We start from the raw sequence: 14837 nt of genomic DNA on the forward strand, positions 1-14837 counted from the left end.
AGTGTAGTATTATAGGCAGAAACATTGGAAACAAGTTCATCATACCTAATACTTGTATCTTTTTCAAATAATCAAATTCTTGATATTGGATACATTTAAATCCATAGATGTAGACTGCTGAAATGCAAGCTTTTGGGGTACTTATGGTAGTTATGAGTTAGCAATATTTCTGCACCTTAGATATGTAAAGAAAGAAAGAAAAATGCATAAGCAATGAACAAATATTTAGCTACTAGAGAACACCCTTTTAAGAGAACAGCACATGTTGTTGTGTACAGGAGGCCAACACTGTGGACCCTATGACAAGACTAATGGCAGGTTAAAAGGTAAAGGTAAAGGGACCCCTGACTGTTAGGTCCAGTCACAGACGACTCTAGGGTTGCAGCGTTCATCTCGCTCTACTGGCCAAGGGAGCCAGCGTACAGCTTCCGGGTCATGTGGCAAGTAGGATAACCACAGTTTCTTTGTTACATTTAGGCTGGAAATAACAAGAGGTTTCCAAGACCAAGCCTTGTGGCTGGTTGCCTTGCACTGTGTCAGGAGCAAGGCCAGGACAAATGTGTGGACAGTTTACCTGTTTGGTTTGGACAGTGGCGTAGGAAGGGGGTGCAGTAGGTGCGGCCCACCCTGGGTGTCCCCACTGGGGTGTGTGTGTGTGTGACAAAATGGTGGGCAGCACCCACTGTGGGGCCTGCAGCTCACTCAAGCCATGTGTCTCTCCTGGGAGTGAAATGGTGGCTTGGGCACCCACAGGCTCTGCACTGCCCCAAACGGTCTGCCCTCTGTCTCCCCCTCAGCTGTAGGGCGGCTGAGTGGGAGGAGGCAGGCAGACTCCTCATAGGCCCTGCGGAGCATCCTGCCCTGGCTTGCCCCACCCCGCGGGCGGCTGGCCTTGCCCCTGGGTGCAGTGCATGTGCACTGCCCCAGGCTCCCAATTGGCTTCTTCCGCCACTGGGTTTGGATCCCTCCAGTACAGCGGAAATCTCTGCTTCTTCTAGTGCTTGGGACACTGCTGTGCTACATTGCTTGATATAGAAGCACTTTAAATAAGCAAACAAATGAACATGTTGCTTTGGATTCCCATCAGTGTCCCTAAAACACGTATCTTCAGACTCCCCTCAAGGAATGCCTAAGTTAGAGCAAGCAACACTTCAGTAATATTGGAAAGTCATTAGGAGCCGAAAGTCTAGATACTTGCCATTTTTGCAGAGAATGAATGGCAATGTATGTGAACCGGGTGGATTTCAAACTGTGGATGGACACACAAGCCTCTTTATGTTAGTGAAATCTTCCTTCCAGCTCAACCATCCAGTTCTTGATAATGGCAGTGTGCTCTGTGTGCACCAAACAAAACCACAAAATTGGTCCAAAATATGAGATTTGAGAAGCTGTTGTGCTGCCTTGCACTACAGACTTAGGCTTGTGCAATATCCCCCTCCTCTCTTTTGCAGCCCCCATACCCTCAAAATTTGCTCCAGAGGGCTAGAGAACCATTTGGAGGAGATTTAGGGGCACATGGGTTGAGGAGAAGAAGGGAAGTCCTGTTGCATGAACGGAACACCACTCCTGCAGCATTGGTTGCAAGCCATGATACGTATCACAGTGCCATCTGATTCCTGAGCCTTTATGACACAAAGTTGTCAGGTTGAGCTTTCAATTACAAAAGACTGGAAACGTATTGTTCTAGCAAAAGAAATGAAAGATGAGCTTCTCATTGGTGTAACAGAATTGGGCAGGCCTCACAAAGATGTCTTAGGACTTGTAGGTTGCACCCTCATGTTTGGACAGCATCGTAACTCCTTTGTATGGTGTTTTGTTTGTCTAGTGCTGTTGGAAGCTCATGAGAAGAATTCAGAAGAATACAGGCAGTTCATTCCTATTGTACCATAGAAGAATGTTTAGCTGTGCATTAGCTGTCGTGTGTTGTCATGCTTGATAAAGTGTCCTCCATTATAGCATAATGAAGTCACACAATATATTTAGGTTACACTGAGTGTGATGAGGCAGTTGCAATAGCTGCTGAATGTCACGGGTCTTGCTGGAGGGTTTGGCAACAGGTGATGAAGGGGACCAACCTTCCCCATTCACAGGTTATGTGTTTTTTTCAGGGGAGGGGAGTCTCAGTGATTACTGAGAAAACAGTGGCTCCAATTGGCTGGTGGCTGCCAAGTTATTTTTCTAGAATGCTGCATTGCAAGAGTCACTTTGTTTAAGAAATAGCTGCTTCCAGTGCTTATTTTTCTAGAAAAAGAGGTGCCAGAACTCCCCTCCTCTCATTCTCTGAGAATGGCAATGGTGCCCACCAGAGAGGTGCTGGAACTGAGTTCCTGTGAGTTCTGGCTGAGAAAAAGCCCTGCCTGCCTCTACTGACAACCACCATTCTTGTGTGTGTGTTGGCCACCATTTCCCCAACAGATTGCCCCTCAGAATGGGGCAGTGATTCCTCCTCCTCTTCCCCCCTCCCCACACTGCTCCCAAATTCTTTGGAAGCTTGAACCAGTCCTTGCTCAGATGCTTAATCTGTAAATACACCCTCATTCTCTGAGAATAACTTGGCAGACAAACTCCATTCCTCTCTTCTCAAACAGTGTCTTGACTACTAACTTTGGCCTAAGATGTACCCTGATTGTCTTTGTGCAAGATTACAGCATAAATCATGGCCATCCAGATCTCTGCCTGCACTTCTTGCTCACTGCTCAGCGGGCCTTATGTGTGATGAAGGGCCTGATGTCCGGGATTATATGGACATTAGGTGGACATTAGATGGCAAGGCAAACTCACCCCATGCCATTTGTTTTGTGTGTGTGGAAGTGTTTGAATCAGAAGCAGCCCATCTTATTGCTCGCAGAATGAGGGGGCTGCAAAGTTTATTTCCAGTTGTCCCTGACAAGATTCTCATTGGAATGAAAGCCTGACAGGCCCTCTGTGCTGCTTAATACAATGATTTATGTGGAGCATTTGTGCTGGGAGGTAGGCTGCACACATCCAGGCAGCCCTGACAGTAATGGCAGTGGAGTAAAACTCCCCCCCTTCTGCGTTTTCTAGCTTCAGACACTGATGGGAGTAGTTTAATGACTGTGCTGTGCCCCTCTTCCCAAAGCCCCAAGTGCTAAGGTTGTAGAGGTGGTCAATGAGAAACATGATTTGTGGCGAGTCCACTGCAGGCTGGGGTAGGTGTGAGAGATTGAGCTGCCATCCCTGCCGAAGCCTCGTGGCTCTTATGTCAGTGCTTGCGATGAATGTGATAGCCTGAGATTCTCTGGATCTTAAATTCAATCCACCCAGGCATTGCACATGCAGAAAGATCTAAAGCACCACATCAACCTGCATGCCAGAGCATTATTCTCATGTATGACCTCCAGACTGTTCCTCAAAAGGCCAAAGTTTCAATGGTTGTTTAGGAAGACCTACCAGAATCCTGGTAGTGATTTTCCCAGTAGTGATGTATGGAAGTGAGAGCTGGACCATAAAGAAGGCTGATCACCGAAGAATTGATGCTTTTGAATTATGGTGCTGGAGGAGACTCTTGAGAGTCCCATGGACTGCAAGAAGATCAAACCTATCCATTCTTAAGGAAATCAGCCCTGAGTGCTCACTTTAAGGACAGATCCTGAAGCTGAGACTCCAATACTTTGGCCACCTCATGAGAAGAGAAGACTCCCTGGAAAAGACCCTGATGTTGGGAAAGATGGAGGGCACAATGAGAAGGGGACGACAGAGGACAAGATGGTTGGATAGTGTTCTCGAAGCTACCAGCATGAGTTTGACTAAACTGTGGGAGGCAGTGGAAGACAGAAGTGCCTGGCGTGCTCTGGTCCATGGGGTCACGAAGAGTCGGACACGACTAAATGACTAAACAACAACAACAACAAAACCAGAATCCTGGACCCTAGACCCTAGACCCTGAAACCCTAACTGTGCCTTGCCACATCTCTGCTAGATGTGATAAGCTAGACTGAGCTCGATGAACAAGTTCCTAATAGGGAAGCCCCCCTGATACCTGTTCTGTAGGGGAAGAGTCATAGCTTATTGCCAGAGCTTCCATTTTACATGTAGAAGGTCCCTTGTTCAACCTCAGGCATCTCCAAGCAGGGCTAAGAGAGAAACCTACCTGAAAACCTGGAGAGCTACTACCAGTTGGGCAAAGGCTCTGATTCGGAATAAGGCAATACCCTATGTTGTAACACTGGACATATTTATTGTAATTATCTTCCACCATTTTTACATAGGATGCTCAGGTAGTCTTACACCCATGCATTGAACAGATCCTGACCTGCAAGGTGGCCTCATCACACACTGTCCCTTCAGACTATGCTTTAGGACAGTGGTGGCCAACCTATCGCCACCCAGTTGCTGTTGAACTTCACCTTCCATCATCTTTGACCATTGGCCATGCTGGCCGGGGCTGCTGGGAGTTTGTGGGCCATGTGGGTTCCTCATCCATGTTGTAGGATATCTGATGTCACATAAGATACCAAATTTGTTGACAAAGGAAATCTAGGAAGCTGATCTAAGGGTGTTTGCCCAGTTAGGTCAGTTCTGGCTATTCTGACAGGCAGCAGCTCTTGGAGGCCTTTCACACCTCCTGCTGCCTGATTCGGTTTCTAAAAACTGGCCTTTTCCCACTTCTGCTTTGGTGGAAAGCGACATTATTCAAGAAGTTTGCAGTTCTTCATGCCTCTGAGAGATGCAGCAGGCAGAAAGAAGCACCTGTCATAGCTTCTTGCAGTGGAGTAATAATTGAGTGGGGCTGCTGCCACTTCCTACCTGTGTTCCACACGAGACCCTACTCAGAGATGGGCCTCTTGCAACATACTTGATTGATTTTCCAGGTCAGAGCTTGTGGAACAGCACCATGTGATTAAGCGTCCTTCATTGCCCTGACTGTGTATTAAATTGTCCGCTGCAAATCAACCCTTTGGTGTTTAGTTCCCTAATGTTACTTTGAATATTTTCTCTCATTTTTACCAATGAGCTAAAGCTAGTGATTTTTTATTCCTCTGGGCCTCAGAGTAAATGGAAAGGTACTTATGTTTTATTCATCGCAGTCTCTATCCCTTGCTAATTTACTTACATTATTTACAGAATTGAAAAAGTAGTCTAGTAGGTTGGGCAGGCATCCCTTGTCCTATTAAATGCTAATTTTCCAAACAGTATCAGAGCCTAAAATCTTCACTGGGCCTCTGGGCAGGCATAGGGTCATTCCCATTTTCCATCAGTTGCTAATGATCCTATGTAGAAAAGCAATATTCCTCTTCACTGTAGCATTGCTCCTAGCCAACCCAGTTCTGCATACAATCCTTTGGTGCATAGGCTTCATTTTTTTAATCTAGTGTTCAACTAGTTTACCTGCTGTAAGGTACTAGTAGCAGTTCTTTTCTGAAGCAGTACATGCCAATACACTGTACTGCTACCTATTTTCCCCCTTGCCACCATCCCAAACCTTGCCCACCCACCCACCCACTTGATCCCTCGCCCCTTGCTCTTTTCTCTCCTGCTTCCTCCTCCTCCTCCTCCTCCTCCTCTTTCCATGGTGACAGGCGTGGGAAAGAGGCACTTTGGAGCAACCCTTGCATGATTGCCAAAGCACCTTCCAGGAAGGTGCCTGATGGTTGTAAAAGGTGCTGGAGGAGGCCTCTGGGAGGCTGTGCCTGCTGCCACAGGAAGTGGCGGCTGCAGTGGAGGACGTGGAACAGGTAAAGGTGTGTGTGTGGGGGGGGAGAGGGACTGAACAGGGGGGTGGGCAAGCAGCAGCGGCAGGATGGTGGTGGTGGGGGGAGAAATAAAGCATTGACTAATAATAATTTGACTTCATATATTTGCTCCCAAATCACACCATATATATTTCCCTGAGATCTTCATTCCCCAAAACTCCTATGACCAAGAATTCAGAGGGCTACAATTGCCTCATGGTAAGATCTATTATTCTGTAATCCATTTAGTGTAGCATTGTTGCTTTCATCACAGAACATGAATAACCTGTTTGAATCCACCCTTATTCATCAAAACTTGGGATCTTTCTTCATTTGCTCAGTTTCATCTTATGGTTCATTGGGAATGAGAACGTGGATCCCACCTTCCAGTAGAGGTTACTCAGTAAGAAACCCATCACCCTAGTTCCAGGCCAACAAAAACTATTTTATAATTTCTCAGCTGCCTAACCCTCCTCAGTGTATATTCCTCTGTATTCCCCATGGGCATCTGCATATGTAGCATAGCTTGTAGGTTTATATGACAAAATGGAATTAGGCAAAAATGTTTTGAAGGGCAGCACATGTACACTGATTTTCCTATAAGCCTAATTTGAAAAGGGACCTGCCAGAAATGTGCCTGGCAAAGAGATGATGCTCTATTTATGACGACGATGATTAAAAGATGCTGGCATACTGGCAGACTTAATTTCAGTCTTTGTGGCCACCATGATGAGAAACTAAGGATATCAAGTTTTCCCTTCTCATTGCAAACACATGGCTTTTCTGATTGCTTTCTAGCTTATGGATTGCATGTGGCTTTTTCATCAGGCAGACTGTAGCATGTTAATTTTCTTTGTCTGTGTTTAGTATCTTGTCTTTGGAAGTCTTGTCCACATGGAGCACTGCAATCATCACTGATCAGAGTAATTTCCTGAAAATATCCAGAAAATACATACAATGATTATATTCTAGTTGGTATGAGCAGGACAACCATATGATTTTATCTTGTTGGACCCTGGTGATCTGTAATGTGTAATGGCCTTGTCTTTAAGCTCACAGTCAAAGGTGTTTGAGCCTGCCAAACCCAGAATACTGTACCACCGGCTACTGAATTGGACTAGGTTGAATTGAAACTGGTGGGTTTGGGCTTACAGTGCTGGAGGCTGATGATTCAGAGGCTCTGGAACCTGAGACTGCACTGCCATCACAGATAAAGTCCCTCAAACCTTACTCACCAGGCATCAAGGTGCTTCCTGCACTATTGCATTTGCCCATCAGGTGGAAAGCCAAGGGAAGTTGAAGATGTGCTCATCTTCAGGTCATGGGACTGGTCCTTTAAGAACTAGTCTTCAGGCCACTGAAGATACTCTAGTGGTCTATCTTCTTAGCCTATGATCCTTTCTGAATAACATGGCAGTTACACAATACATTCTGAAGTAGATCAGAACTAACAGGCCCCAGGATCTTGGACTGTGCATGGATTTTGATGGGATATATATCATGTATTGATTGCAGCGGCGTAGCGTGGGTTATCAGCACCCGGGGCAAGGCAAGTAATTTGCGCCCCCCAACCTGGGGCAAGGCAAATAATTTGCGCCCCCTAACCCAGGGCAAGGCAAGTACAGTAATTTACTCTCCCAAGCAGCAGCAGCAGCGAGGCTTCTCTTTCCCCCGTGCTCTCCTGGAGCTGCCTCTTTTCTTTCCTTTTTTCCCTTTCTCCAAGGCTTTTCGCTTTCTCTCCTTAATTGATTCCCCCTCCACACCGCGGCGTTTCCTGGCTGCTCCCCCCCCTTCCCCTCTCTCTCCTCCTCGCTCTGCTTGCCTTGCCCTGCCCTGCCTGAGGGCGCCCTGAGGAGACTCCGCTCTCCTTTTTGACCAGGCGAGGTGGAAAAAAGGGGGGAAAGTCTCTTCCCGCCCCCTCGCCAGACTCCCTGCTCGGCTCGGCTCACTACCCAGGCGGCCAGTGGAAAGAGAGCCGCAATTACCATAAAGTTCCTCTCCCTCCGCTTCGCCAAGCTGTCAAAGCCCGGCAGCAGCGGCAACGGCAACGGCAGCAGCAGGCGCAGCCAGACCCCCGCCAGCCAGCCAGCCCGCCCGCCTGCCCGCCCGCCCGGCTTCCTCTCCTTTTTTTGCCAGCGGCAGAAGGCTTTGCTCTCCCCCTTCTGCGACCTCCTCGCCAAGCCGAGCGAGCGCGGGCTCCCTAACCAGTGGATTTTAGTAGGGGCTAGAGCTGCTAGTGCGAGTGCGCCCCCGCCCAAGATGCGCCCGGTGCGGCCGGCACCCCTGGCACCCCCCACGCTACGCCACTGATTGATTGCCCATGGGAGTAAGGCATATCCTTGGGGCTTCAGTACTGTAGGCTAGGCACAGATAGAACACTGCCAAGGACTAGGTCCCAATGCTAGTGAAGCAGTGCAAGACATCTCAGACATATCCCTTATCTGCAATATAGTTCTACTCTAAAAATGGCAGTACAGCTTTCAGTTGGAAACAGGGAATTCAAGGCTGCATCACTGTCATTTCCTTTGCAAGAGGAGTATAAAAGGAGACCAATTGAAGCACACTGTTAAAAGACCTTTCGTTATGCACATAGGTGAGGTGCAAAATTTTCTTCCGTTTGTTGCCGTGGTTTCTTGAGGAGCACTGAATTCCTTTTTCTTTTTAGAGACTATCTGGGAAAGCATATAACAGACAGTTCATCTTTATACAATGTGGTCAGAGAATACTGTTCTCCCCTCACCCTCCAATTCTAATTACACCTGGAGATAAAGGCAGCACCATTAGCAGTCTGGAATGCCTTCAGATCACCAAGGTCCATGTTAGCCAGTAACCACAAGGAAGCCCTGTAATGTATTCTGAGTTAAAATCCACCATCAGATCATTCCAGTTGCCCTTGCAGGATTTTATTGTGCTCCTACGATGTAATTTACTTGAGGAAAATTGTCATTTTTATTCCTAAATAGTAAGCTGCTGCAGAGCTAAAGACAACTCTTCACAGGGTGACCTTGAAGTTCACACACCATTACCGAGGTCCTGTTTCAATTGTACTAGAACACAGGAGCTGCATAATAACATCTTGATTGCCAGCCTAATCGAGCCATGCAGAGGCAAGAAAGATGCAAAGTTTCTTGTTCGCTGTGACTGTTCCTTTTCCTTTTGACTGCATAGTCACTGGCGGTGGAACTGGGAAGGTTTTCTTTAGATGGGCAGAATCTCCACATTGCAGCCAAATCCAGCTGCTGTTCCATCAGGTCAACACCCAGACATGGCACCTCCATTTTTATGGGGTTTTAATCCCACCTCCAGTGCTCTCTCTCTCTTCTGATTGTAGCACCTCATAGTTAGCATAATCAGTTTTGGGATCAGGGCCATGCCAGCTAACTGCATGCCTCATGATGGCCCAGGCTGTGCTGGAGAGATGGGTAAGCACTCTGGTCATCCCCCAAACCAGAAAAAGACCAAGAGCCAAGTGGCAGGTGGGAAGATTGGGAATACAGAGACAATCATCTGTTTGAAAGCTCTCAGAGCTGAGTGGTGAATCCTGCATCAGTCTGAACAGGACTACAGTTGATTCCAACATTTTTTTTCTTTGAAAATACTAGGAGCCTTGTTCTCACAAGCTCTAGGTGAGAATCTTTCCATTTCTAGTAACAGAAAACAAAGAGCAGCTCTGTCAAAAGCTCCCCTGGCTGTGGTTCTGATTATATCCAATTTCTCCTAAATTAACAGAAGATGATGGTTTACATATGCAAGACATCATAGTAATATCTATGCACTTACTTTCTTCGGTCCTAGCTAAGAGGGAGAGGAAGACATTCAATGGTGCATTCTCCGAAAGGCAGGCCATGGAGAAGACAGATCCGCTGTGCTCTGAAAGGCTCTTGGTAGGAATGATCTGGACAATTTCCCCCATCCCAATTCTTGTGCAAGGAACATTTAGTGTGAACTGAACAACTCAGAAGATGTCTCTTGGTCATAAGATATGCCTGTCTTTGCAACTGAAATGACAAATAAACATATTAGTGAATTGAAGGTGGACTTAGCCACCAATTTTACTCCTCCCCCCTGTGCTTCAGCTAGATTCCACCATAAAAGAAAACTTAAAGCACTGCATGAATGTTCTTTTAAATAATAATAATAATAATAAATCATTTGTACCCTATTAATAAAAAAAAACTAAAATAAGAAGAAAATAAAGAGCACTTTTGAAAAGTGAAAGGGATGGGACTGCAAAGTGATACAAAGGAGGTTGGGAGAAGAGTAGCCAATCAGTTTTAATCAGAGCCAGCAAGCCTGGCTTCTTTGGCTTTTCAGAGTCTGACCCTCTGAATAGGCACATTGGGGTTCTCACAAGGTGTTGTGCACATTTGCTGTTAATGCAAAACCCTGATCTATAATGTCAGCAAAGATGCAGGATCAATAGGCAAAGTGCCCAAACAAACCTTAAGCTGTTTCTACAGAGCTGATTCTATACAGCGTTACTTTCTGGCCCTCCCCAACCTGGTGCCCTCTAAGACTACAACTCATAGAATCATAGAATCATAGAGTTGGAAGAGACCACAAGGGCCATCGAGTCCAACCCCTGCCAAGCAGGAAACACCATCAGAGCACTCCTGACATATGGTTGTCAAGCCTCTGCTTAAAGACCTCCAAAGAAGGAGACTCCACCACACTCCTTGGCAGCAAATTCCACTGTCGAACAGCTCTTACTGTCAGGAAATTCTTCCTAATGTTTAGGTGGAATCTTCTTTCTTGTAGTTTGGAACCATTGCTCCGTGTCCGCTTCTCTGGAGCAGCAGAAAACAACCTTTCTCCCTCCTCTATGTGACATCCTTTTATATATTTGAACATGGCTATCATATCACCCCTTAACCTCCTCTTCTCCAGGCTAAACATGCCCAGCTCCCTTAGCCGTTCCTCATAAGGCATCGTTTCCAGGCCTTTGACCATTTTGGTTGCCCTCCTCTGGACACGTTCCAGTTGTCAGTGTCCTTCTTGAACTGTGGTGCCCAGAACTGGACACAGTACTCCAGGTGAGGTCTGACCAGAGCAGAATACAGTGGCACTATATTCAGAGCAGAATACAGTGGCACTATATCAATCCTGACCATTGGTCATGCTGGCTGAGGCTGATGGGAGTTGCTGTGGTGGGCACAAAACCAGGGAAGGCTGCTGTAGTTTAGGTCTATCCAGCATTATTCTTGTCTCCTAAGACAGCTTTTTTGTGCTTCCTTATCTCTTTCCTCAAGACTATCCAGTAACAGATATGAAGCTCCCCTTCATGATCTATGTTAAGTGAGCCTGGAATGATGGTGATTTGCAAAACAAACAAACAAAAAAAACAACCCACCACACCATTTTGCAATACATTTTGATGTCTGAGACAAAGGGCATTAGGATGCCTCTCCCTCCACAATTCCACATATAGGAGGTGATAACAATGACATTGTATATTAGCATCCTCCTCCACCAGACCTACATATGCACAGCAGGCTAATTTAGGGATTATGAAAAAGGTAAAGGTACCCCTGACCGTTAGGTCCAGTCACGGACAACTCTGGGGTTGCGTGCTCATCTCACTCTATAGGTCAAGGGAGCCGGCTTTTGTCCACAGACATCTTCTGGGTCATGTAGCCAGCATGACTAAGCCGCTTCTGGCGAACCAGAACAGTGCACGAAAACACCATTTACCTTCCCGCCGGAGCGGTACCTATTTATCTACTTGCACTTGATGTGCTTTCGAACTGCTAGGTCGGCAGAAGCTGGGACTGAACAACGGGAGCTCACCCCGTTGCGGGGATTCGAACTGCCAACCTTCCAATCGGCAAGTCCTAGGCTCTGTGGTTTAGACCACAGGGCCACCTGCATCTCCTTAGGGATGATAGTACAGGTCAAATGGCACAGACAGCTGCATCCTCCAGTACTTCACTGCCACTCATTCAGCACTCTGCCTGGCACTCCCTTACTGCCAACGCAACTGAAGGAAATGCAGGTACCAGCATGTGTCACGCGTGCGTATGAGATGCTGGAACATGCTGGGAGAAAGTAGGTAGGCAGCACAGACAGAAAGCCCAGGCCAGCAACAAGCAACTTCTCAAATGAATAGACAGTGTATTCCACATTGTGGTTCCAATTTCAGCGGCAAGGATATCTATGCACTGTGCCGATTGGCCTAATTTTCCTAACACATTGGGACTGAGAATGTGGTTCAGTTTTTCTTTTGCTCCCCCCCCCCTTTGGCAGAGACTATATAAGGCTCTATCTGTAGGACTCTGAATCATGCAGAATATTCCAGGTGCAGAGGAAAATTTCTGTATCTACATACCCCCTCTCCTTTCCATAGTTTATAGCATGCCCAGCTTTGGCAGTGAACAAAGAGATCTGACCTTGCAAATGGTTGAACTGGGAAGTTACTAAATAACTGCACTGCCTCCACCCCCAATGGCTGTAAATTGTACTAAAATAGAGGTTTTGCCAAGGGGCCAGACACAACACCGCAAGCCTCCAAATGATTTCTTGTTTCACTTGGAACTAGGGGAAATACTTTATTCCAAGACATGCTGGTTTGAAAGGCTTTCCAAATGATTAAAAAAGAAAAGCCTGAGGCACACAAATGTGTGTGTGTGTGACAGACAGACAGACATAGATACAGATATAGCTTAGTGTCCAGCTTGTTCTGGTCTTCATCCAGCAGCAGTAGCGTGATGAGTATCATGAAAAGACTCAGACCAGGGAGATTCTACTCAGTCAAACCTTTGGGCTAGTCAGAGCCAGAGCTCACAAGGTGGCTATGAGAAGTCTGGCTATAAGACCTGCAAATGTCATTGTTCATCACTATTTTGAGTTGATGGAGAAGTGTGGGAAACGAATCTCTTTCAGTTTAGTGTACAGTGGTACCTCGGTTTAAGTACTTAATTCGTTCCGGAGGTCCGTTCTTAACCTGAAACTGTTCTTAACCTGAAGCACCACTTTAGCTAATGGGGCCTCCAGCTGCTGCCGCACCGCCAAAGCATGATTTCTGTTCTCATCCTGAAGCAAAGTTCTTAAGCTGAAGTACTATTTCTGGGTTAGCGGAGTCTGTAACCTGAAGCGTATGTATCCTGAAGCGCATGTAACCCGAGGTACCACTGTAGTTTGATTTCTTTTGGTACGCGGGTACGTGTATCCAAAGTGAGGCTTCCATACTATAAAACGGAACTGTGGTTATTTGAAGCTATTTGTTGCAGTGGCAAGTGGAATATCATCCTAATTCTAGTGGCAACCAAATTGCTACACTGGATATTAGTATGACGGCAGCCTTGCCATTTGCTATGGTGATCCCTAATGAGACAGGAACCCTGGAATCTTTCCAGTGCATTGCCCTTGTTGGCTGCACTCCCATTTGGTCATGCTAAACGACTAGGTAAATAGGCCTTTCATGAAATCCAACACTGCCCCCCCCCCCGCTACCCTCTTCTCCCCCTGCTTCTTTCTCCTCCTCCTCCAAGCTGACGAGAGCTAATCAGTTGTTTTGACATAGCTAAAATCCAGATTCGATGTGAAACATGGCCAAGAAAAGTTCAAATCCAAGGGCAAGATTAATGAGAACTTCAAAGAAATTTACTACCAAATGTTACTAATTTAGTACACCCCGCGCTGGTAACCAAATGACCTAATTGGAAAAGATATTCTTCCAGGGCCATTATGCTTTGGTCTTTAGTATTCACAATATGGCAACTCAGAGGAGGTTATGCCGCTAGGTGGAAGTGGATGAAAGGGTTTCCACTGTACCCTACTAAAGCATTCCACTGTTGACTGCATAAAGAGATTATACCGTAAATGCACGATAAATAACAGAGTTCAAGTCAGAGTTCCCTTCCCTCAAATATGAGTATGATATTACAAGTCCTTTAGAGTCTTTCAGAGAATTGAATAGCCTGGTTAACATTGCCTTTCCATTGCCAAAAACACCCAACATGCTACAGAAATGTTCTTAGCATAAAAATCTCTGTGCTTTTCATTGGGCACTGCAACAGAATTTGAGGGTGCTTCTAAACATTTCAATTTGTGGGTGATAGAATCACAATGCTGATCAACCACAAATCACATGTTCAAGCAGGGGAAGGGTGGGGACCCTCGTTCTGATTATTGTTGGTCTGAATGAGCTAGTCCATATGAGTTGGCCTGGGTGAGGGGGAAATCTCTGTGCATATGTAGTGGTTCTAGCTGAAAACCTCTGCCTCCACCAGTAGGAGGCATTTTCTGTGGCATGGACTGTCTTCCAACTTCTAGGTCTTCAAAGGACCTTAGAGGTAGGGACTCGACATGATTTAGGCCCATGGCGCAGAACTGTTGCAGGGCAAATGTAGATGAAAAGCTCAGCTGCCATATACACCACTGTGTTTGGCCCTTTGTGGGCCTGCATTTCTGGCCACATCAGGGGTTGGCATTGCCAGGCAGCTGCTTAAGCCTAAGCATCCCAGGAGCCCACCACCCTGGCTGACTCCTGATCCACCATGATGCAGCTGACTGGTGGCAGTGAAGAGGGCAACCCCTCACATAGGAAGAAGATGACTGATGGTGATAATTTCCCAAACAGGTGGCAGCTGTACCTTGGTGCCAGGATGACTGGGTCCATCTTCAGGAACTGGGACGTCTTCATATCTCCCAGTTTTTGTTGCTGCACTGTTCTGTCACCTGTAGCAGCAATGATAATTCTTCCTTCTCCACATAGAAGAATGTGACAAACGGTGCCCCTACCCCCGTGACTGTGGCAGTGACTGCTTGTTGATGGGCAGAGAGAACTGGTGGAATCCACTTGCATCTTGCACTGCCTTTGAATAGGGCCTGGGGGGATTGGGCCCCCTCTGGTACAACCTCATTTCTCATGCTGCACTGTGTATCCACCAATACTGGTGACAGTGACTGCTCATCCTACCCAAAGCTGCTGCTTGGTGCTGTCAACCCACCTACCCACTCACTCAAGTGGAACAGCAAGTGCTGGTGGTTGCTACAAGCCATGGTGGTGATTGCTACTCCTTTCCATCTTGTCCAATCAGAGCCAGGGGCAGAGGTGGAGCTAGCTGCTCCGGCACCTGGAGCGGCACACATGCTGTCCACCTGGGGATGGAGCCATGGGGGAGGGAGCCACCCTGCTTTGCCAGC

This window comes from Podarcis erhardii (genome assembly GCF_964252035.2).
Source record: "Podarcis erhardii genome assembly, chromosome: 2".
NCBI lineage: Eukaryota > Metazoa > Chordata > Lepidosauria > Squamata > Lacertidae > Podarcis > Podarcis erhardii.